Source organism: Camelus ferus, chromosome 5 (assembly GCF_009834535.1).
Source record: "Camelus ferus isolate YT-003-E chromosome 5, BCGSAC_Cfer_1.0, whole genome shotgun sequence".
Lineage (NCBI taxonomy): Eukaryota > Metazoa > Chordata > Mammalia > Artiodactyla > Camelidae > Camelus > Camelus ferus.
In genome coordinates this window covers 47,651,816-47,675,254 of record NC_045700.1, presented here as the reverse complement: position 1 = coordinate 47,675,254, position 23,439 = coordinate 47,651,816, and the positions used below count along the sequence as shown (strand labels likewise).

General features: G+C 41.3%; 1 protein-coding gene across 1 annotated transcript in view; it reads left to right on the top strand.

Moving 5' to 3' along the window:
* The window catches only part of WIPF1 (WAS/WASL interacting protein family member 1), a 117,200-nt gene that overhangs the window by 17,658 nt on the left and 76,103 nt on the right, over positions 1-23,439 (top strand). The window lies entirely within an intron of this gene.

Genomic DNA, 23,439 nt, shown 5'->3' with positions numbered 1-23,439 from the left:
CTTCTGAAATCCTCAGAGGTTTTGGTAGCAGTGGAGTGGTAACTTGTAAGTTGTAAACTGGAGGCACGGGGCATTTACTCCTAAATTTGGGTCAGGAGAATGACTTTTTCTAGAGCATGACTTTATTCAAAAAGCTTCATCTGTGGCCCTGGTCCCCATAAGTGGTCCTAAGGCCCTTATTTCCTCCTTCCTTCCCTTCACCCTTGACCTCTATTCTTGGGAAAGAAGGTTACTGAACAGGACATGTTTACAGAGAAATGCTTTTTGTTCCCCTTTTAGTCTGTCTCTAACTTCTCTACTGCCTAATCCCCCACCAACATTAAGATTTAAAAATTAATTTGTGAACCAGAGCTATTCTTTCTAGAAATGAAATCTGAGTCATGAGAGAGCTATAAATGTTTACCAACACTTGTCCAAGCTGTTGCATCTGTGTTCACGTAATGACCCGGGATATCCCTTTCAGATACTTTCTGGAAACAACTCTCAAAATCAAGACATTAGGCTGGTGAATGCCGAACGCTTCTTAGCAGGGACCACATTCTTTGTTGTTGTTCTTGCCGAGTCTCCAGCGTAGAGCCTCTGGTCGAGGCTGCCCTCTTACACCCTTTAGAGAGAGCGCGTTTGTGGCTCTGGTTTGCTTCAGCTGGGGTTGCTGCCCTGGAGGGCCAGAAATCAAACATGACACGAAGATGCAAACACTCATGGGAACCTCACATGCCTGGCCATGCTATTTCAGGATGCTCAGATTAGCTCTGCTTGGCTATGAATGTGGTTGTAATTCCACACATACACAGATTCCCCCCTGTGGCTTCTTGCCTGTTTTAAAGCTGCTAAACATTGCCACTCTATAGAACCACGATCAGGAATGTATAATCCCCATCTCCGTAGGATTCTGTGCTAGATTCTCTTCAGTGCTATTCAGAAAAGTTCAACCCACCTGCCTCCTGGCCACCAGGTGCTAAGGGTCTGAAACCCCGCTCCAGGAGAAGGGTTACTGAGTGCAAGTCTATTCCTGCCACGGACATGTGCAGCATTAACTTGGGGCCAGGTTAGGTGCCCTGTGGGGTCAGGCTGCTCCCTGCTCTGGTGAGAAGATGAAGACCATTCACTTCACCTGTCCTTCCCTCCAGGAACTCCTTCCTCTTCAGGGCAGCCATCACATCCTGCCCCTGGTCTCCAGTGCAGCCACTGCCACACCCATCTCCCCACTCCCCAGGCTCCCACTGACCAATACAGATGAAGTCTCCTATCCAAGTCGGTCACCCCAGACCGCCTCACTCCCTTGCAGCCTGTTTTTGCTTCATCTCCTCACTCACCAAACATTTCTTCAGTGCTCACTGTTGAGGCTTGCTGAAGGCAGGGCCCTTGTCTCTGTGAAGTGTATGTTCCAGAAGGGAGAAACTGATACTAAACAAGCAAACAAGTAACTACTTCGATAAGTAAATGAATGCTTAGATAATTAATTCTTAGGTTAATTACTTCGGTGAATTAATTAGTAGTGATACGGGCTGTGGAGAGGCTGGCAGGATGATGGGTTGGGAGTGGTGGGGATGCTCCCTGAAGTATGGCTGAGAGAAGTCTGTGAGAGTTGAGATACGAATGACCAGGAGCCAGACACCCACATCTGGGGAGGAGCAGGCATCAGGGAGAAGCGTGCATCACGTAGAGGGAACGGCCCTGAGGTGAGACCAAGCCGGACAGATCCTGGGAAAAGAAAGAAGGCTGGTGGGGGAGGGGAAGGACGACGTCAGAGACCAGGTCAGGCCCTTTGTGAGCACCTTACTCTACCAGGGTTTCAGTGGAGTGTATCGTCTGATAAGTGTTTTAATAGAATCACTCTTTTTTTTTAAATTATTTTTTTAAGTACAGTTAGTTACAGTTTGTCAGTTTCTGGTGTACAGCACAATGTCCCAGCCATGCATATACATACATATATTCGTTTTCATATTCTTTTTCATTAAAAGTTATTACAAGATATTGAATATAGTTTCCTGTGCTATACAGAAGAAACATTTTTAAAATCTATTTTTATATATGTAGTGGCTAACATTTGCAAATCTCAAACTCCCATATTTATCCCTTCCCACTCCCTTGCCCTTGGTAACCATAAGATTGTTTACTATGTCTGTGAATCTGTTTCTGTTTTGTAGATGAGTTCATAGTGTCTTTTTTTTTTTTTTAAGATTCCACATATGAGTGATATCATATGGTATTATTCTCTCTCTTTTTGGCTTACTTCACTTAGAATGACGATCTCTAGGTCCATCCATGTTATAGAATCACTCTTGCTTGCATCCCGTCTCCACCCAGCTCTGGAACTCATAGCCTCAAGGGCTGACTCACACAGGCTTGTTGGTCAGGGTGCCCTCAGCTCCGCCTACCGTGCTCCGTTTCTCCCTGCCCTCCTCCCCACGGTCCCCCCCTCCCCCGCCCCACATGCCCGCTGCTGGAATTCAGGTCGGGCACTAATTCAGCCCCAGCACCAGCTAATCAGCTGTGCCTGGGGATTTAGAGGATGGGTGAATCAGTCTACCCCGAGCTGGACTGAGTGCTGGGCAGAGAGGAGGGTGAGGTGCTCACTAGGCTGTGAGACCTTGAACAGGCTCTTCCTCCTCCTGACCTCAGCCCCTACCTCTTTCAGGTGCTCTCTGGCTGTGAGCTGTAGTGATCTGTGCCACCATCACAGTAACAGTATTTATCAGGCACTTGCTCTGTGCCAGGCTTCACGTGTATCACTCTCACTTTCCTGAGACTGGCACTGCTGTTATCCCCATTTTACAGTGGAGGAAGCAGAGGCACAGAGGGGTTAAGCAACTTCTCCAGAGCCCCCAGCTAGCATGTGGGTGAGCCAGGATTCAAGGCAGGTGGTCTGATAGCCCCGTGCTGTAAGTCCCTACACCCTATGGCCCCATGCAGTGGGAATGTCTGATCCTTCCCACCCGACAGTCCTGAACGAGGTCCTTTTCCAGAGTGCACAGCCCAAATGCTCCCTGCTGACATACCCGGCCTCAGGCTGTGAGCAGGCCTGTTAAGATCACCGAGTTAGGGTGGCATCTCCTACATCAGCCAGTCCAGTGCTGACTGTCCCCTCCAGGATAAACCCAAAAGTCCTCTTCTAGTCCAAATGTGAAAGCCTCCTCTCTGAGCACACCCACTACCTGCCAAATAACAGTCAGTATGAATGGTAGAAACAGGTGTGTATGGGGCACTCCCATGGACTTGGCTCTCTTTTTATTATTCTTATTTTACTGACGAAGAAACTAAAGAGCAAAGAGGTTAGGCAACCTGCTTAAGGTCACAGAGATAGTAAATGGTAGAATCAGGGCTTGAACCCTGGCAGGCTGGCTGCAGAGAGCGTTTTGAGTACACTTCTTTATACAGAAGCATTCCACCCCTCTGGTTCCCATGCGGTGGTCCATACTCCAATGCTTGTAGCCTCGGAATAGTCTAGTTTTATTAACATAGGACAGGCCTGTCAATATTTGAAGACAGTTGTCACATCTCTCTCTTGCTTCCAAACCAGCACACCATGCTCTCAGGGAGCAGTTCTACCCTGGGTTCCCCTCTTCCTCCCAGAAAAGCACAAAGAGTGCTTTATAATTCTCCATCCAAATCCAGACACTTGTCAGAGGCAGGGGAGCACTATTAATAATTATGCTGGGACAACAGGCATAAATGGGGACTGTCCTGGGCAAACCAGGATGTGGTTCATCCTATCCCCCAGGCCACAGCAGAAATGCCACTGCTTGGAATGCCTTCTGAACACTTTGTTCAAGTGGATTATGGGAAAGCTGAGCTAATTTTACACAGATGCATTATTGATGGGAAATCAGGTTTTAGGAGTCTGCCATTAGACTTCTTGCAGTGGAAAAGTGCTAGATGTAAGGTCACGTCCCACAGTTGCTACCGTGATCTTGAATGAGTCACCTCCTATCCCAAGTTCACATTTTGCTCATCTGTACGGTAAAGGTTGGCAATCCAGAAGTCTCTTCCAGTTCTAAAACTCTGATCTCATGTCAGCCTTCCTGACAGAAGCAAAGATCTAAATTCTCTCTTTGAAGCCACGAACATGGAACTTGGAGGTTTTAACCCATTTTGGGTGTCAGTTTTGCAGCTCTTCTACCAGCATTATTTGCCAAACCTCAGACGTAGATTTTTGAGAGCAAGATCTCCTTATCTCCTTAGCCTGCTTGAGGGGTGTTGGTGAAATTGTGCCGAGCACTGAGGATCTACTTTCGGTAATGCTTTTTCTCCGAGACAGCCATGGATTTTGTCAATCCAAACACAGGAAACAGAAACCAGCCTCTATTGAAGGCACCTATTGACTTACTGAGAACTTCTCTTTATTTAAAAAAAAAAGTGTACCTTTTATGTTTCCTAAAACCTATGTCTTTGAAATATGTGTTTTCACATAATTTATCATATTACATCCTCAAAATGTCCATGTAAAGGTACATGTCATCTTTGTTTTCTAGACACTGAAACAGAGGCTCAAGGAGACAGAGCAGCTTGTCTGAGGACACAGATGGTGGTGGGATTGCAACTCAGATTCACGTCTGCAGGACTCTTCTCCAGAAGACTTTGTCCTGCACCAGTAGTTTTCAGTTTGTGGTTTTCTTGACAGAGAACTCATTTTTTCAAAGAAAAGCAAAGCTTTTTAGGATAAAGTGGGGTGTATTTATCTGCCTTATGTGGTGCTCAGTGAAGGGCTCTGTGGAACCCCCAGCCCCTACTGATCATGGTTTGAACAACCCTGCACTTTTCCAGGTTGCCTCACACTGTTTTGCCCCTTTCAAGGCTATAGAATACTTATGGGATTCTGCACAATTTCGTTGTCCCTGAACTTGCTGCTTTTAATAAGTTTCACTGTGATTCTAAGTCACTTGGTAAAACACTTGGGCTTGTGTCAGCTGCGTGGACGCGGTTTTCGCTAGGAGCATTGACTCACTCCTTCCCCCTCTCCCTTAACCCCCGAGGCTCAGTTATGACCCTCTCCACCCTGTTTTCCCACCTTGCCCTGCGGAATCTCAGTCCCACCTGTACCATTCACAGAATCATACGTTCTTTCTTGATATGACTTGCCTTTGCCTGCCTTCATCATTCATTCACCTCCCCAACAATAAACACTTGTTAAATACTTAGTAAATAAAATCATGTGGAAAGGCCTAGCCCAATAGCCAGCACATAAGGAGAATGAGTCCCCATCCCTGTCACAAAGCATGGTACTCCTTCCTTTCCTTGTGTCTGAGATGATTGGCTTCACCATGACAATCTCCCAGGTTGCTTCTCTGGAAAAACCCTGTTGCTCCTATGCCAGCTTTTTCTCTTCCTTAGGAGGTAAAAATGGGGTGCTTGGCTCATTTTCACCACCTGCTCACCCTGTCCTTGCCTTGTAGTCAAAGCACAGTCTATGGCTCCACCAGAAGTTACTCCACAGAAGAGGAAAAGTTAGAGACCAAGCTTTCCATTCTCTGGGGTTGCTGAATCCCAGGGATCAGCCAAGTGGCATCTATTCACAGAGCCCCCTTATCAAGGAAGAAAAAGAAAGAGTGGGAAATAGTTCCTAATTTTTAAGTCTGGATTTTTTTCCTCTCTCAGCAGCATTTAAAAGGGGTTCATGCTCAGTCTTTCCAACTGACAGGACATTTGATAAATGCTGACAGTTTATGTTTATGCTTAAGGTTCTGTTTCTCTTGCTTAGTGTCTGGAGCTTTGCAAACACTGGGAACTGGTCCTTCTCTTTCTAAGAATGCAACATTCATGCCACCAGATTTTTCTTAAATATACTTCTTTAATCTCCACCACTTAAGATTTATGAATTGGAAATAGTTTTAAAAGACATGATCTATTCCAAAAATACATTAATAATTTTACCTACAAGAGAGATCATTCAGAAATGGCAAAGCATTAGTCCAGTGTAAACTGTTGGAAAATATTTTTGGCATTCTGTTTTTTAATTTTTGCCAAAGACATATTTTGCTTCAGCCATATTTCTTATGTAACGATCCCTTTTCTTTCTGAAAGAGCAGTAATTAGAAGTAGCAATCTGAAGTTCCATCAATCTACTCTAAATTTAGCAGTCTTTCTCTTCATTCTGCACATGGGTTTTTAAAAATAATCTAGCCATGTCCTGGATTATGTAACAGTGCCTCAGCTGTCTCCATGAGGCATCAAAATTGTGTGTGTGTGTGTGTGTGTGTGTGTGTGTAATGGATTGGATGCCTCGGTGAAAGTTATGATTAACTCTTTGTTTTATTTCTACTATTTTAGTTACTAGTCAGAATTGGCCATTTTGTTCTTTGGGTGATTTTTCACACTGAACCGAACATCTAATGCTCAGTCCAGCTAAGCCAGGAGCCCCCACAATGTTCTAGTCCACCCTGAACATAGGGCATCCCCTGTGTCCTCATCCACAGCTTTGGATCTACAGTACTGATGAGTTAGAGAAAATGGAACAGCAGCATGGGTTGGCCACAGGCTAGTTTCCATTTGACTGTTAATGTTCACATCCCTTCCTTGGTTGGGCTCCTTAACTTTCATGCAGACCAGGAATCCTTTAAAAAAAGTAGGAAAATCTTTTCATTGGAAAATGTCTTAAAACCAAAGAAAATGACAGAGGAAAATTGTGATGTATTGTAAATGGAAGCTGGTGTTATGAATCCCTCTATATCTTTTTTTAAAAGATTGAAGTATAGTTGATTTACAATGTGTTAATTTCTGGTGTACAGTAGAGTGATTCATTTGTGCGTATCTATATCTATATCTGTATCTATATCTAGATATAGATATTCCTTTTCATATTCTTTTTATTTCCTCTATATCCTTTTAGTTCTCTTGCTCTTTTCTTGGATCTGCCTGTTAGAAACATTGACTTGTCTTTGCGTGAAATTTATTCTGTGAAATAATTTTGTATTTCCTTTTATTTATGTATTGAGTTTATTACAGTTACGTGTTGGTAGGTAGCAAACCACCCCAAAACTTAGTGGCTTATAACCGCAATCATTTATTTGCTTGCAAGTCTGTAGTCTGTGCTGAACTCAGCTGGGCAGCTCTTGTGCTATTCTTGCCTGTGGTCAGACCAAGGCTGCACTCAGGTGGAGGTTAGCTGGGGCAGGACTGACCTGGGCTTCTCTTTTTCTCCAGGTCATGTCAGGACGTCTCACCGTCCAAGTGGCCTCTCCGTGTGGCCTTTCCATATGGTCTCTCCAGCAGGATTGCTGTACTTTTTGCATGGTCGTTAGGATCATAAGAGCAGAAGCTGCCAGGCCTTCTTAAAGCTCAGACCTGGAATTAGCAGGGTGTCACTTCTGCAGCTTTCTTTTGATTAAAGCAGGTCACAGGTACAGCCCAGTTCAGGGGGAGGGGTGACTACCAGGAGGCATGATTCATTGGAGGCCACCAATGGAAAAGACTACCCTACAGTCATTCTTCAGTCATGTGGTACTTATCAAGTGCATGTCACGCACCAGGCAATGAACATACAGTGGTAAACAAGCAAGCCATGGTCCCTGCCCTTATGGAATTTGTAGTCTGTGGGGAGCACAGGAAATCAGGAATGCGGAAATTACCATGCAGGGGTCAGAGCTGGGACGGGAGCAGTGCCGGGGCCCTGGGAGCATGCCTGGACTTCATGGAAAATCAGAGAAGGCGTCCTGTGGAGACGGCTGAATGGGGTTGCTGGCAAAAGAACAGCATGCTCCCGGGCCAAGAGACAAGAGAAAACATGGCTCTTCCATGGAGCTGAGAGAAGTTCTTGTGGCTCGAGGGTGGAGTGGAGAGAGTAGAGCTGCATGGGGGTGTTTGAGGAGTGGGGAGAGAAGGGGTCACACCTTGGGTTTGTGAAATCAAAGGCCTGAGAATTTAGCAGGAGCCTCTTTACATATGAGAGCCTGGCAAGCCATGTTAAGATGAGACTTGTTTTCAGTTGTGATGGGAAGAGAATTTTAAGCAGATCTGCCTTTCAGAGAGATCACAGCTACATCATGCTGAGAAGGGAGGGACCTGGGCCCAGAGACCCCAGGAAACTGTTCTGGAGCCAGGCAAGGAGAGTGGTGGACGGCTCAGGGGGCAGATTCCAGAGATACTAGAAGGTGGAATCTATAAGTCTTAGTAATTGATTGGTTATAGGAGTGAATGAGAGGGAAGAGGTGAGGTTACCTTCGGGTTTTTGGCTTAGGTGGTCTCATCTGCTCCAGTAGGGAACCCTGGAAGAGCGGCAGGGTTGGATCCTGTCGAGGTGGGCTGGAAGGACCAAGAAAAGCCACCTGGAATGTGCCGAGTTTTGATTCCTTTAGTCCGCTTATGCTCCCCACCTCTCTCACCCACTTTGTTGCTTTCTGCTTCTCTCCTGTCCTCCCATGGGGAGAAGAAGAATGACCAGGTCTGAGGCAGGAGTGTCCAAAGATGTCACCATCTTGAACCTTTCACTTTGAGGGCCATGGGTTGGAAACACTGGTAATGGAAGGTTATCGGACGTGGGGTTGGCAGCTGGCAGAGAGCAACTTGGGGCACAGGGCTGAGAAGTGCAAAGGCAAGGGGATTTGTGAAGAAATTGGAAAAAGAAGAAGAGGAAAAAAACAAGCCAATTAGAAGAAAGTTAAGAAATGACTGAAGGCATAATAAAGGCAAGGAAAATGAATCATCTGAGGAGGAGACACAGAACAGAATAGAAAAAGCAAAGAGACAGACACTCCACAGGCTGTGACCTCTGTCATGGGAGACTCTAGAAGAAGACTTCTTTCATGCCTCCTTTTTACATCTGCATTCTAGAAGTTAGAAAAGCAAAATAAACCTTTTTTTCTAGAAGCCTCAGTGGGCCTTCAGATAAGCTTTCCTGTTATATAAAAAAGGGAAATGAGCAATTAATACCCTAAGGTAGCCTCTAGTCCTTTTGAGGAAGAAAAGGAACCCTAAGAAAAGAGAGGGACATGTATACAAACCATTAAAGTCCATTTAAAAAAATTGTTGTCTGTTCTCAAGAGATCTGACAGAGAAATATCTGTAGCCTGAGAGAATGAGGAGAGAGCATGTCCCCCTAATCAATTTTTAATAAACATAAATGGTGTAATAAATTATGCATGGAGGAGTGGTATAAAGCATTAAACCATGAAGGATAAATAATTTAAATGATTAAAAAGACTTCCTCTGTCATATGTTTGATGTATGAGAACTTGATCTGAATTTTCTCTTCAAGGAAATAGAGGAGGATTCTTTTTTTAAAGGGATTTTTCAAAACTGATTTTTTAAAGGGAATATCATATGATGGTCTGCTAGGTGAGGGTGCAGGGCACAGAAATGCCAACTTCCATGATCCCATATCTTGTGCTCATTTGATAACTATGTGTGTGCCTTGCTGATGGGTGGTATTCAATCAGGCAATCAGTGGTGGAGGCACTGCCCATCTTCTAGAAGGCTGAGACTCCAGATCTCTTTCCAGGTATCCAGAGAAACTTGGTCTGGGTGCAGGAGTAAGGTGACCTGCTTCTTACACAGTCTTCTAGGATTCTGGGTAGGAGGTACTTTCTGTGCATAGTCAGTGCCTCAAGCAAACTTCCATTTCTATCCCGAAATTAGAGAAACAGGATGAGTTTAACCAAAGAAGTGTTGACCAAGGCATGACCCCTGGTTGTGGGCCATTCAACCTATGGTTGAGAGGAGCCACCTTCCTCCAAAGCACCATATTATAACATGCAGTGGCCAAGAGCATAGGCATCGGGGTCAAATCTACTTAGGTGTGAACCCGCTCTCTACCACTCACGGGCTTTATCATCTTTGTCAGGTGACTTAACCTCCCTGAAGCTCAATTTTCTTGTTTGTAAAATGGGTTCAGTAATACCCCAGAGGACCTGTTGAACATTAAATAAGATACAAATGTCAGGTTCTTAGCTCAGTGTCTGGAAAACAGTAAATGCTCAGTACATGGTTATTATTAACTACATAATTATATATTGAATGTTTTCCAGGCTCAGGGGAGTGCAAAGTAGGCCAGTAGAACCAGGACAAAAAAAATGGAAACCTAGGAAATACCCACCATCTAATCTAAATCAACGATGTGGTCTAAGAGCCAATTCTTGAAAATGCAGTATTTTTAAAAAACTTGAATTCAGATACCTTAAGGCAAAGGGCACATGTGCTCCAGTTAACCCCAGCCCTCACTGTTGCCATCGGCTTTTACTTCTCTACCTGCCTAGCTCTGACGGAAGTTTGAGTTTGCCACCTCAAGCTGAATAGTTAATTCTATAAAGTTAAATTGGTTTTCCCTAAGTTTCCTTAAGTGTTTTAATTTAACTTGGGGCATCTTATTGCTATACAGCCTTAATGGAGATAGGGGAAAATTTTTTTGGCCCAACTGAGTAATTTTGATAAAATTAAAGGCAAAACATACCAACAAATCTGTCAGTTGTTTACTTTATTGTTATTCCAAATTAATATTTACCTAACAACCATGTAGACATTATATTGCCTTTCTCACAACTCAGAAGCTGATAATCCAGAAATATAATTGCAGCCATTATGGTTGATATTCTGAAAACACACATGCTTACTAACAAAAGTTCAAGCTCAACTTGAACTTGATGCACCAGACACCAGGAAACTGAAAATTCACTGTAGGTATTTGAAATCATGGCTACAAATATGTTGACACTTCTCCCAGTGAGAGGCAGGTCAATGTCCTCTTCCTTTGACTCTGGTAGAGGAAGGGAATTGTGACTGCTTTGACCAAGAGTAAAACAGAAGCAGCCCCATGAAACATTCAACACTAGATCATAAAAGACCATACTTCTGCCTTACTTTTTGGGAATACTTGCTTTTGGAGACTCAAGCCACCAAGTAAGAAGTCCGACTAGATGCTGGAAAGGCCAGATGTTAGTGCTGTGGTCCACAGTCTTGGGCGAGCTCATCCTTTAGCCTTCCCAGTCTTGCATCAGACATAAATGAAGAAACCATTATGGAAGTGGATTCTCCAGCCCCAATCTTCTAGTACCCAGTTTATCAATGACCCCAACTAAGACCACAGATGTTACGGAACAGAGAAGAATTGTCTCCATCATGACATTCCAAATACCTGACCCACAGAATCCATGAGGATAATGAAATGTTGGTTTTATGAAGCTGAGTTTTGGGCTCCTTTGTTACACAGCAGTAGATGACTGGAGCACTCACCCAACAAGATGGCCTGGTTGTATATCTTGTATGGTCACCATGTCACATCATTGTGTTTATAATATCTTGACTGTAAGAACCACCTGATCCCATCAAAATGTACTATATTGTTGCTAAGTTTTTTCTGTACAAGATAAAAATGGTAGACTTAGCTAATCAGTTAACAGATATGTATTGAACTGAGACCCAATAATAGGTGACACACCAAGCTCTTCTGCAACTTTGTAGTTTGCTTGGAAGAGTATGTTACTGTCGTTTGTTTCATTTAGCAGTGAATCCATGTTACCACCTCTGCAGTAGAAATAACAGCTTTCTGCAAATGGTGTTGGGAAAACCAGACAGCAGCATATAAAGCAATAAAGCTAGAACACTCCCTTACACCATACACAAAAATAAACTCAAAATGGATCAAAGACTTAAACATAAGACAAGATACAATAAACCTCCTAGAAGAAAATATAGGCAAAACATTATCTGTCATACATCTCAAAAATGTTCTCCTAGAACAGTCTACTCAAGCAATAGAAATAAAAGCAAAAATAAATAAATGGGACCTAATAAAACTTACAAGCTTCTGCACAGCAAAGGAAACCATAAGTAAAACAAAAAGACAACCTACGGAATGGGAGAAAATTTTTGCAAATGAAACCGACAAAGGCTTGATCTCCAGAATATATAAGCAGCTCATACAACTTAATAAGAAAAAAACAAACAACCCAATCCAAAAATAGGCAGAAGACCTAAACAAGCAATTTTCCAAGGAAGACATACAAATGATCAATAGGCACATGAAAAAATGCTCAATATCACTAATCATCAGAGAAATGCAAATCAAAACTACAATGAGGTATCACCTCACACCAGTCAGAATGGCCATCATTCAAAAATCCACAAATGAGAAATGCTGGAGAGGCTGGGGAGAAAAGGGAACCCTCCTACACTGCTGGTGGGAATGTAGTTTGGTGCAGCCACTGTGGAAAACAGTATGGAGATTCCTCAAAAGACTAGGAATAGACTTACCCTATGACCCAGGAATCCCACTCCTGGGCATATATCCAGCAGGAACCCTACTCCAAAATGACACCTGCACCCCAATGTTCATAGCAGCACTGTTTACAATAGCCAAAACATGGAAACAGTCTAAATGTCCATCAACAGATGATTGGATAAAGAAGCTGTGGTATATTTATACAATGGAATACTATTCAGCCATAAAAACCAACAACATAACGCCATTTGCAGCAACATGGATGCTCCTGGAGAATGTCATTCTAAGTGAAGTAAGCCAGAAAGAGAAAGAAAATTACCATATGAGATTGCTTATATGTGGAATCTAAAATAAAAAACAAAAAACAAACAAACAAACAAAACATAAATACAAAACAGAAACAGACTCATAGACATAGACTACAAACTTGTGGCTGCCAAGGGGGTGGGGGATGGGAAGGGATAGACTGGGATTTCAAAATGTAGAATAGATAAACAAGATTATACTGTATAGCACAGGGAAATATATACAAGATCTATGGTAGCTCACAGAGAAAAAATGTGACAATGAATATATATATGTTCGTGTATAACTGAAAAATTGTGCTCTACACTGGAATTTGACACAACATTGTAAAATTATTAGAAATCAATAAAAAATGTTAAAAAAAGAGAAATAACAGCTTTCTTCAATGATGAGGAATTAGGCAATGCATTAAAAAGCGCTTAGTGTTGTTTTTTTTTTTAAAAGATAACACTGTTGATACCCATAAGCACTTGATGTCATAATTATTTTAGGTTAATGGGTAGTGCTAATAGTTTGTGCTATTAAGAGCATTTACAAAGCAATCTGAGCATATACAGGAAAATTAGGCTATTAGGGCCTGAGGTAGCTAGTGAGAAGCAGCTAAATTTAATAACAGTCTTAGTATTTGCATTTGGAATCAGTTTAGTGGTCTTTTTATGAACACATAGTTCAGTCTGAATTTTGAAAATCAGAACATGGCGGTTCATAGGGCAGATCTCTTCTGAGAGGCTGTGTGAAGAAATCATTATTCTTTCCAATTGCTGCCTTTTCAGCCTAGCCAGCAGCAAAGAAGGTCAGCTCCTTTTTTCTCCTAGATTGGGGTGGCAAAGCCATAGCACATGCGATGCCAGTCAGTCAGGCTGTCCCTAAACTTGTAAGTTCGCCATGGTGGTAGTTTCACCTGCACTGTGTGGCCATCACACACAAGTTCTCCTGGTGGACACTTGCTTGGCCATTTTTCACTGCCCATCCTTCTGAAGAGAGCCCATGGGCCCACTGAACCAGAACAAAGGTCACTAGCACAGGTATGACTGAAGATAGGTTGGTTGCTTTCTATTTGTCAAAGACTTTCTGTCTTGTTTGGATATCTGTCTCTCTGTTAAAATATTGGTGGGCGATGTACTGTTTGTGTTTAATCCTACAAACAGAACTGAAAAGCTAAGGAGATATCATCCTTTTGAGAAGAGCCATCAAGATGGCATTATGATTCAGTGTAAGTAGAATGGCCAAGAAACACTGGTACAGGAGATTGTAGAAGGAAGGACAAAGGGAGTTTTATATCCAGTTTTGTCTTAAGGCCTATAAATTACTAGGCAGCTTAATTTAGGATTGGAATAAGCATTTTTTATTTTGAAGCTCTTATACTTTGTGCATACACGGGGTGGGCCATGTATGGTCCACTTAAAAAAAAATAAAACTGTGAACTAGACTATGGATTTGAGAATGAGGAATTTCCTCTGTTCTTTGTTGTTGGGAGGCAGTAATCTTTCATTCATTTAGTAAACGCCTGCAAAGTGCCAAGGACTTTCTCTCCCCTACTCCCCAGATGAACTGGTAAGAAGTAGTGTAGTGGAGGCTGGTCCAACGGAGCGAGGGGGCGTGGCTCTACTAGGAAGGTCTGGAAGGAAGAGGCTGACTCTGAACCAAGGCCAAGAATGGCATCACAGGAGACAGAACACCTCTCTCTGACCTGCTTATTGCCGTTAAGTGTCAGTCTTTGCTTCAGAGATGTGCTGATAGGTGGAAAGTAATTTGTTTTGCTACGTATTATTCCAGATTTTTGTAAGGGATGGTAAAGCTGACTCTGGTGGGAAGCATGTCGTTAGCACATTCCCTTGTGTTAAGATAGTCACTCACCTCTGGGTGTGCCTCCCCACTCCTCTTTTCCTTGAAAAGGGCCAATAATTCCAGACTTCCTGTCTCCTTTAGAGAGACATGAAACTGTCATATGTACTGGACAACAATGAAAGGGTTTGATTGATTGATTGAGTGATTGATTGATTTTAAATGTCTTGGATTTTTACTTCATCAGCTTGGCATGAAGAGAACATGAGGGTGGGACCGCCAAGAAGGGAAGGTGGTTTATAACAGAGCCTTACAGTCACCGCAACAGCAGTTTCTGAGCTGCCGTCGTCAGGATGGGGGAACCATGTTGAGATAAAGACGTATCTGGTCCAGTGCAGTTCAGTGAAGTTAGGGTTTACAACTGTGACTACGGTAGAAACTGCCTCTATTCGGAATTACTCTTGATCGTTATTTCCTTAGTTGACCTCCAGATAAAGTGGCTGGCTGCCATTTATGAGCCTTGGCATGTGAAAAATACGTGTCTGTAAAGACTGGCATTAAACCCAGTGTGGCATGCCAGTGACAACCGCAGACTCACGTCTGTCGTCTCAGGACACTTTGGGGCACACTCACTGTACAGAATGTTGAGTGAAGTGGCTGTCACTGTGCCTATTAGCTTCTCTCTCAAGCCTAAAGAGTTGGATTTATATAAGTAAAATATGCCTGGTATGCAACTGCGCAAATGAGAAACATAATCCCAAGATGTGTCCGTCCACCATATTAGCACAGTTTGGTTGTGGGTTTCTGGATTTTTTTTTTTTTTTTTAACAATTTGGATAGCAAATTGGATAGCAAGACAGTTTATCGTTAAAGACAACCCAGAATGGTGGTGGTGTGGTGATGGTGCTTTGCTTTGTTTGTTTTTGTTTTTGTAACCTTAAATCCTCGTCTTTAATGAAGCTAAATGAATTATTTTGAAGCTGGACTTATACGTTTAGTTATGCATTTAGTAGCACACAACTTGTCACAACTTAACTCCCCTGCATATTCCTGTTGCTTAGGAAGTCTTCACACCTATAAAGTCTAGTTACTAAAAATTCCAGCATATTTTGATGGATTTTATGGTTCGCAGTGGTAGTTTTCCAATAATAAAGGAAGTATAATTTATTAAAACAAAACCTATAATCAGCTCATTGTAATATTCCATTAACTCCCATTCTGCTCCACTTCCATCAGTGTTATTAATGACCCACAGTGCCCTGGAGGTTAAAATGCAGTTTATATAAAATGTTCAGGGAATATATTCCAATAAGCACACTTCTGTTACTAGATACAGAGATGTTTCATCATTCTTGTACATAAATTTGTCCTTGGAAGTTAATTGGTGGATGTTATGTTACTGTCCGTGCAGTAAGTATAGTATATCACTGAGAGATATGCAACAGTAATTTAGCAAGTAACTCCTTGTTTTATTTTAGGTACCTCCCAGAGCACCAACTCTATTTCTAGAAGTTACTTGAAAGCAAAGAAAATAATAGGTAATGATATATAAAATGTCATGTTACTCATTCAAAATAACTGTGAGTAATTAATAAAATCTTGAGAGATGTTGATTCTTTGAAAGTTTACCTCATTTATAGGATCATGTAATTAAGCCTGTCTGCAGTCACTTCAAAATCCAAATCATAATCCAGAAAATATGTGATAAACACATGTGTTTGGGTTTGATTTTGCTCAGCTGGATATGACCCACAGTCTAGTTATAACCTAAATATTCTCTGACCCCCACATGGTCCAGATTCGGCTTGGAGTCTCATTCAACGAAAACATTAGAAAGCCTTGAAGAGTAACATCTCTTTAATCTGAGTTTTTCTAAAAGACATGGCTTAAGGGTTTTATGCTAGACACCACGTACACATTTTCTCCAAAATTCTATGTAGCCATCCATTCCCCTACCTGCACCTATGGCCACTGCTAGACCTCTCTGTCTTTCTCATCCACATAGTTTTTCACTGGCTGTGTAACGTTCCTCATTTAAAAAAAATTAATGGAGATATAATTCACAAACCATTTTCCTCCTTGTTTTTTCATCAGACATAAGTACATCCAGCTCTTCCAAATCTAGAAGCATAAATGCTATACGACTTCCAGGCTCGAAGTATCCATACAGATTTCCTGTTCTACTTCCTAGCTGGACCGTGCCTCTCTAGGATGACTGGAGGACCTGTAGCCCTTCTGCCCCAATTTCTGAATATCTTTTATTTCCTGCATGCCCAGCACTCTCAGAAATAAAGCCCATTGCTTGACTCTGATTGCATTTCTTGTGAGAAATTCTAATATAGAATTTCCAAGTAATAAAATTTCCACCTACTAACAGTAACAGTAGCCACCATTTATGCACTGTACTGGCTAAGCTCTTAGAATGCAGCACCACAGTCAATACTCAGAAAATTATCGCCGTGTTACAGACCAGTAAACTGGGCCCCCAAAAATAAAGTAGTTCACTGCAACTAGTAAATGCTGGGTCTGGGATTTGAACCCAGGTAGTTTGATTTCAGAGTCCTTCCTTTTAGGAGTGACATGAGCTTGTTTACCAATTCTGCCCTGTTCTGTGTGCTTTTAAATGTGGAAAGGAGGGATGCATCTGAGTAGGAAGATTGTGCAAACAGGTAGTTTAGCTAGCTGTTCTCTTGGTCCCATGTTACATGTATGTGTGAGGAAAACACAGATCCTGAGTCAGAGCCACAGGTCTGCATAATGCTCGCTCATGATCTCTCCCAGTGCCCTCGGTTCACTTTTGAATTGTTTACATTGCCTTGTATTCTTTTCTCTATTTAGCCTAAAAGAAAGGAGCAATAGTTATGCAAGGGCACCTTGGTTCTCAATACTGTCTACTACCTCTGGAATTCTGTATTTATGAGGCTTCTTAAAACTCATCATGGGTGATTGGCAAGGCTTTCTGTGTGCCCATAGACAGTCTTTTTATGATCAAGAGAATTTGCCATGTCCTTTCAATGTTTTGATCAACAGCAAAAATGAGTGAGGGGCCTAGTTATTTGGAATTAAACTGCATGAGATTGGAGGGGGCCAGTTTGGTTGTCGGCATCAGGCCCTGCAGGATGCCAAAGAAGAATGACTGCGCTAGGTAGGGCTCTGGCTTTAGAGAAAGCTGGCCGGAGGGCCTGATGATTCTGGCTTAGATTACATTACAATGGCATAAACCAATGTACCAGAGTGCAGTGCATCAGCAAGAGAACTTTCTTGACCTTTCATCTTCTTTTTAGCTGTTCCAAGGGCTCAGAAACCTGGTGCATGGTGTCTTTTTGCATGATTGCTAATGAGGAAGGTCTTTGGCATGACATAATGCTCCAAAAATCCCCCAGGGTCAGTGTAGGAACAATTGCTCTGGGGTCCAACTGGACTGTTTGACCTACATTGTGAAGCGCTGACTGCCAAGGGTGTGTGCCTCACTACCATTCCTCTCTGTACACATGCATGTGGTGTGCGTGGTTTAGCTTTCTCTGAGATGGTTTTGGTGTATATTGAAAATGACGCTGGACCTTTGTCCAAAGCTTTGGATTTAAATCCCAGTTCTATCACTTACTTGTTTGAACAAATCCCTCCAACTCTTGGAATCCCTTAGTCTGCCCTTTTGCATTATGAGAATGATTTTAAAAAGATTTACTTCATAGAAATGTTTATGCGGCTAAATTAATTTTTAAAATATGTCAGAACAGAAACACTCTTTTAAGGTATTTAATTACCTCCTTTTTGTGGTCCAAACCAGAATCTCAGTCCAGTAAATTGAGAGTTGATGACAGGTCTTCAAACTACACCTTTATCCCTACTCTGTCCTTCCTACTACCTTGGGATTCTCCATGAAAAATTAAAAATGGAATTTTAGTGTTAACCTTTATTCAAACACATATACATATAGAAACACATGCAAACAATACCTAATTAGGTATTTTGTGGCCAGAATTTTCCCCATTGCCCCTGCTCTGATATCAAAACTTTAAGAAGGTGGAAGCTTTCTTTTTAAGGGAAAGTAAGGTTGGTTTTTTGTTGATTACTGTGCTTTCTTAACTAGACACTAAGAAACTCAGAATTCTAGCCTCTAAGCAGGTCTGGCAACATTATTTTCTCATTTGAATTCCCCAGCTCTTTAGAGGGTATGTTTACATTCTTGTGATCTTACTGTTGCACTCTTACCTAATTCTCGAATAGATTTCTCCACTGATGATGACGTCTAGTGATGGGAAGGCAGGTAGCAAGAAACTCACCCTGACAGCTTCCCTTCTACAGGTACTTCTACAGATCTCCAGAGTGCCTGCATGTCTCAGAGTCCAAAATTCGCAGAAGCATTCCTCAGGATGTTCGTGGCTATGTGCCAGCCACTAGGGTCTTGACTTCCCTACTACCCTACTCTTACCCACATGATTTGTGAGAGCTATAGCCAGTCGTCACTGTAGATGGGGCAGGGAAGTGAATGGAGACTTGGCCACATACTCTTTTAGAAGGTTTATAATGTCATTTCCATATACACACACAAAATTTATTGTTGTTATTAACATGAATCTACCATTAAATTTCCCAAAGTAATGGACTGACCTTACCAATTAACAGGGTCCTACTATGCAGTTCTCTGATGTCCACCAAGAAAGGTCACATGTATTTGATCTTTAGAAAAAAGTATAGGTAAGATTTCTAAACTGTTAGATATTGAAACACACAGAGAACCCAGGGGTAAAGGGTACTACAATAATAAAAACCATGGTCAATCAGCAAAGGTCAAGGAAAGGGGGAAAAAAAAAGAAGAAAACAATATAACAGAAAACATACGATAAAATAGCAGGAATAAGATAAACATATAACACTAAATGTGACTAGGTTAAATTCCTCTATTAAAATCAGTAACTCTTGGATTGATTAAAAAGTTAATCTAGCTAAGTGCTGTTTTTAGGAGTCTTTGTATATCAAAATTACACAGAAAGGAAGAAAATACAGGAATAGGTTGGTGAGTTCTAACGAACTAAACAAACATAGGGATGGTAATATTAATTCTAAAAAGTACAGGATTAAATGTAAAAAGAAATATTGAATGAGACATAAAAGAACAGATATATATCAAACAAGAAGATTCAATTAATGAGAAATTTTGTGTACCAGACATTTAGCACTGAATTAAATAAAGCAAAATCTGTTAAAAACACAAGCAAAATAATACAAATAAAAATATAAATAAATTTAAAATTTAAAAACACAAAATTTTACATAATCATAGTGGGAGACTAACAAAATGCTTTCAGAATTTGATCAAGGAGATAAAAGTAGGAACAGAAGATCTGAGTAGCATAGTTATCATTATTAACCTAACCCAGTAAATAGGAAACATACATAGTTTTTTTGAAAAGACCATGGCTCGTTTACAAAAATTGATGAAATGCTAGACCACAAAGAAACTTTTAAACTAACCAGAAAGTAGATGCACTGGACACATATAACAGTTAATGGAGCATTGAGAGTTAACGCAAGATGGCTCCTGCCCCCACCTTCATCCAAGCACTTGGAAACTAAAACATGATCCTTTCAAATAATTGTTAGATCAAACAGGAAATCACTACTGCAACCAGAGACCATTTTAAAATTCACAATGAGAATACAATGCATTGAAGTGTGGGATTGGACTAAAAATACAGTTAGATGCAAAGTTAAACCTTTCATTTAAAGGACTGAAAAGAAATAAAATAAGCTTATAATTTAAGAAGCTAATAAATGAAAAAATAAAACAACAAAGTAGGGGGAAGGAAATTATGAAGTTAAATTATGAATTAAGTTAAATTGGGAAATTTTTCTAATAAGAAAAAAATTAGATTGGCAGTAAGACCAAAGTGCAGAGTTAACGGGAAAGGCTGCTGGAATGAGGCTGGAAAGCTGAGTTAATGGGACAGAAGACAATCTTCCTGTCCTCATTGTCACTGAGGTTTGATTGAGGTGAAAAGCGTGTGCAAAAAATAACTAGACAATAGGACTGTTTTCAGTGTGCCCATTTGTGAGTTATAGATGGTAAACCATCTACAGCAAAGAGTAGCATTAGGCTCTGAGTCTCTGGCTCCAAATTATCAAGGGCCTCTGGTCAGGTTACTTAGCCTCTCTGACTTGCTACTTAATCTGGGAGTCACAGTACTTCCCTCATAGTATTGCTGTGAGAATTAAATCGAAGTATACCAGGCCCCCTGTATCCAGCAATGTGGAACCACAGATATACAGATACACAGGGCCAACTGTAAGGGACTTGAGTGTCCTCCGATTTTGGTGTAGGGGGTTAGTGCTGGAACCAATCCCTGCAGATACCAAGGGATGACTTCGTGCATGTGGTAAGGGCTGCCAAAAAGAGTCATTGTGGCATCTCTTCCAGTCTCTTCTGGATGCTGGTTAGATGATCAGGTACCATCAGTATCTTAGTGCATTTTTCACAGGAGTAGGACAGAAAATAGTGTTTAGAGTACCCAAGTTCTACCTACCTGGGTGAAAAGATTGGGCATTTCATCTGTGACTGTTCGTGAAATATACCCATGGAGATTGGGTGACAGGTCTCCATTAAAAGAAAAAAATCTGTAAAGCATGGCACTCCCAAAGCAGTAGTATTTCCTGAATTCTGGCCAGGGGGAAAGGAATGGCCAGTTTTGCCTTTCTGTCATCGGATGGCTTCCCTGGGTCTGCTCCTGACCAGTAAGCACTTTTACTTCTCATCAGTAAGAGTGAAACATCATTCTTGGACCTCTGTAGTGTCAGCACTAGGCTCCTCAGGCATGATGATGAATTCTGAGACCTTGGAAAAGAGACATGGTAAACAATAAAGGAGTCAGATAGTAAACCCATAAAAAAATTGGAAAGGAACTTAAAGCTTGTTGAGGACTTGTGGTTTGAGGGATAGTTAGGATGTGTCCGGGAGTAGTTAAAAATCTGCAGGTGCTACACATTGAACCACGTTAGTCAGAATATTTGTTCAGTAGGGGGGAAGAATCGGTGAGAGTAGTTAAATGATGTTTGTGGTCCAAACAAGAGCTGATTGACAGCTCTACTTGCTCCATCCCCAAGATGCCATCAACTATAAGGTACACCATCAAATTTATGACAGGTAAGGAGGTAGAGGGAAGGACACGATATTAAATGTATATTTTGGTTCCAAAAATGTTAGAATATGAAGGAAAAAAACGGTGTCAACACAAACATGCATCTCAGAATTAAGGAAATGCAGAATTTCACTCAATTGGTGATTTGGTGGTTTTTTGCTGGTAGAAGATAGGACTAATTTTATAAAAGCAATTTTTTAAATGTTTACTAATACATGGGGCAGAACTAGTGAAAATTAAAGGCAAATAAAAGTTTTCTCAGGTCCGTAGGTTTTCTTTCATTCTCTTGTCAAGACAGAAAAAGTCACAGACAAACAGGGAGGTAGTATCCATGGTGAGCCGAGCATCTCGTAGGGTCAGAAAATAATGAAGAGCTCAAAAATGAAAACCCCAAAAACCAAAATATTGATAGGAGAATGTCAAAGGAGCAGAGGAACCAACTGAAAGGGCTCCCATCAGCCGAAGGGAGAACAATCTGAGCAACAAAATGACTAAAATTGTGCTGAATTACAACTGAAAGTGTAAAATATCTGTGAGGCCATACTGATGTAAATAAATGAAAAAATTGTTAAATGGAGCGAAGGGATCAATCTTTTGTGCAGAAGACTTCAAAGTAATTTCTATAGATCCTTCATTTTCAGGCTTTACCTTCCAAAGTGTGCAGTATGGACGAGGGTGAGGAGACCCTTCCTGTGAGAAACCTGACAAATACCCTTTCAGGGGATTGGGGCCAGCATCAACAGTATTCCCATTATGGTGATAGCATATATGCTTGATGTGATGTGATTCACATGGCACTTATTCTTGGTGGTCTGCCTCCAAATAACCCATTACCTCAGTCGTATCATGAGAAAAATATCCCACAAATCCCTGTGGGACACACTACAAAATACCTGACAGTCCTCCTGATAATTGTCAAGATAATCAAAACCAGGGAAAGTCTGAGACACTGTCACAGCCAAGAGGAACCTAAGGAGACCTGATGACTAAACATAATGTGGTGTCTTGGATGGGATCCTGGAACAGAAAACGGACATTAGGGAAAAACTAAGGAAATCTAAATGCTCTATGACCTTTAGTTAATAATAATGTATCGATATTGACTTATCAATTGTTACTTACCTGTCATACTAAATGTAAGATTTTATAGTGGGGAAACGGTGCAGAATGGGTAGAAACTCTATTATCTTCTCAGTTTTTCTATAAATCTACAACTGTTCTAAAAAATAAAGTCTACTAAAATTCTTCTAATGCCCAGACAGAAAAAAAAAATCATGGACAAGAGGCCAGATTAGGGGCTTTAAAGGAAAGCTGTAAAGCATTTTGTTGAGACCTTTAAAAATTCCACACAGAGCATGGCTTAAGTAGAACATATGTAACTGTTTAGCTGAAAAAAAATGGAACTGGCAGCTTAGCCCAGAATGTGACACTTCTAAATACATTCAAATGGACTCATTATTATTTATCACCAAGGGAGTATTTTGTTTTTCCAAGATGGCAAAGTTTTACCATTATGCCTATTTTAAAGTGAATGCCGTGCCTATAGCCATCGTAACTCAACTGGCTAACCTAACTCAACAGTTCAATCACAAAACCAGCCATCAGCTGTCAAAATGGTAAAACAGTTATGCGTGTTTTCAAAGCCAGAAATGCAATCATGTGGTGAGACTTCAGAGTTTTAGTGTTGTCCAAAGTCCTGACTCTCAGGATTCATTTCCTTACTCGGTGTTCTCACATGGAAAACTTCTTTGGGGAATTATAGGGTAATATTTTCAAGACTTGGAACAGTGAGCTTGTCTACAGTTACCTTTCTAAAAAACAACAACAACAAAAAAATCCCTTTAAAAGCATTTTTTAAAAAAGAATTAAGCCAGGGTAGCCAGAGAGAAACAACCTTGGGGTTTCTGCACTGAGTCAAGTTGTACAAATTGCAGAATATTCTCTTCTATCCAGGACATCATTTTACTCCCACACACCAGTTCCTACATCCATAGATTCCAGTGTGCTGGACCCCCAGAGAGCTAGAGGAATTACAAAAGGAAAAAGGAGGGCACTGACCAC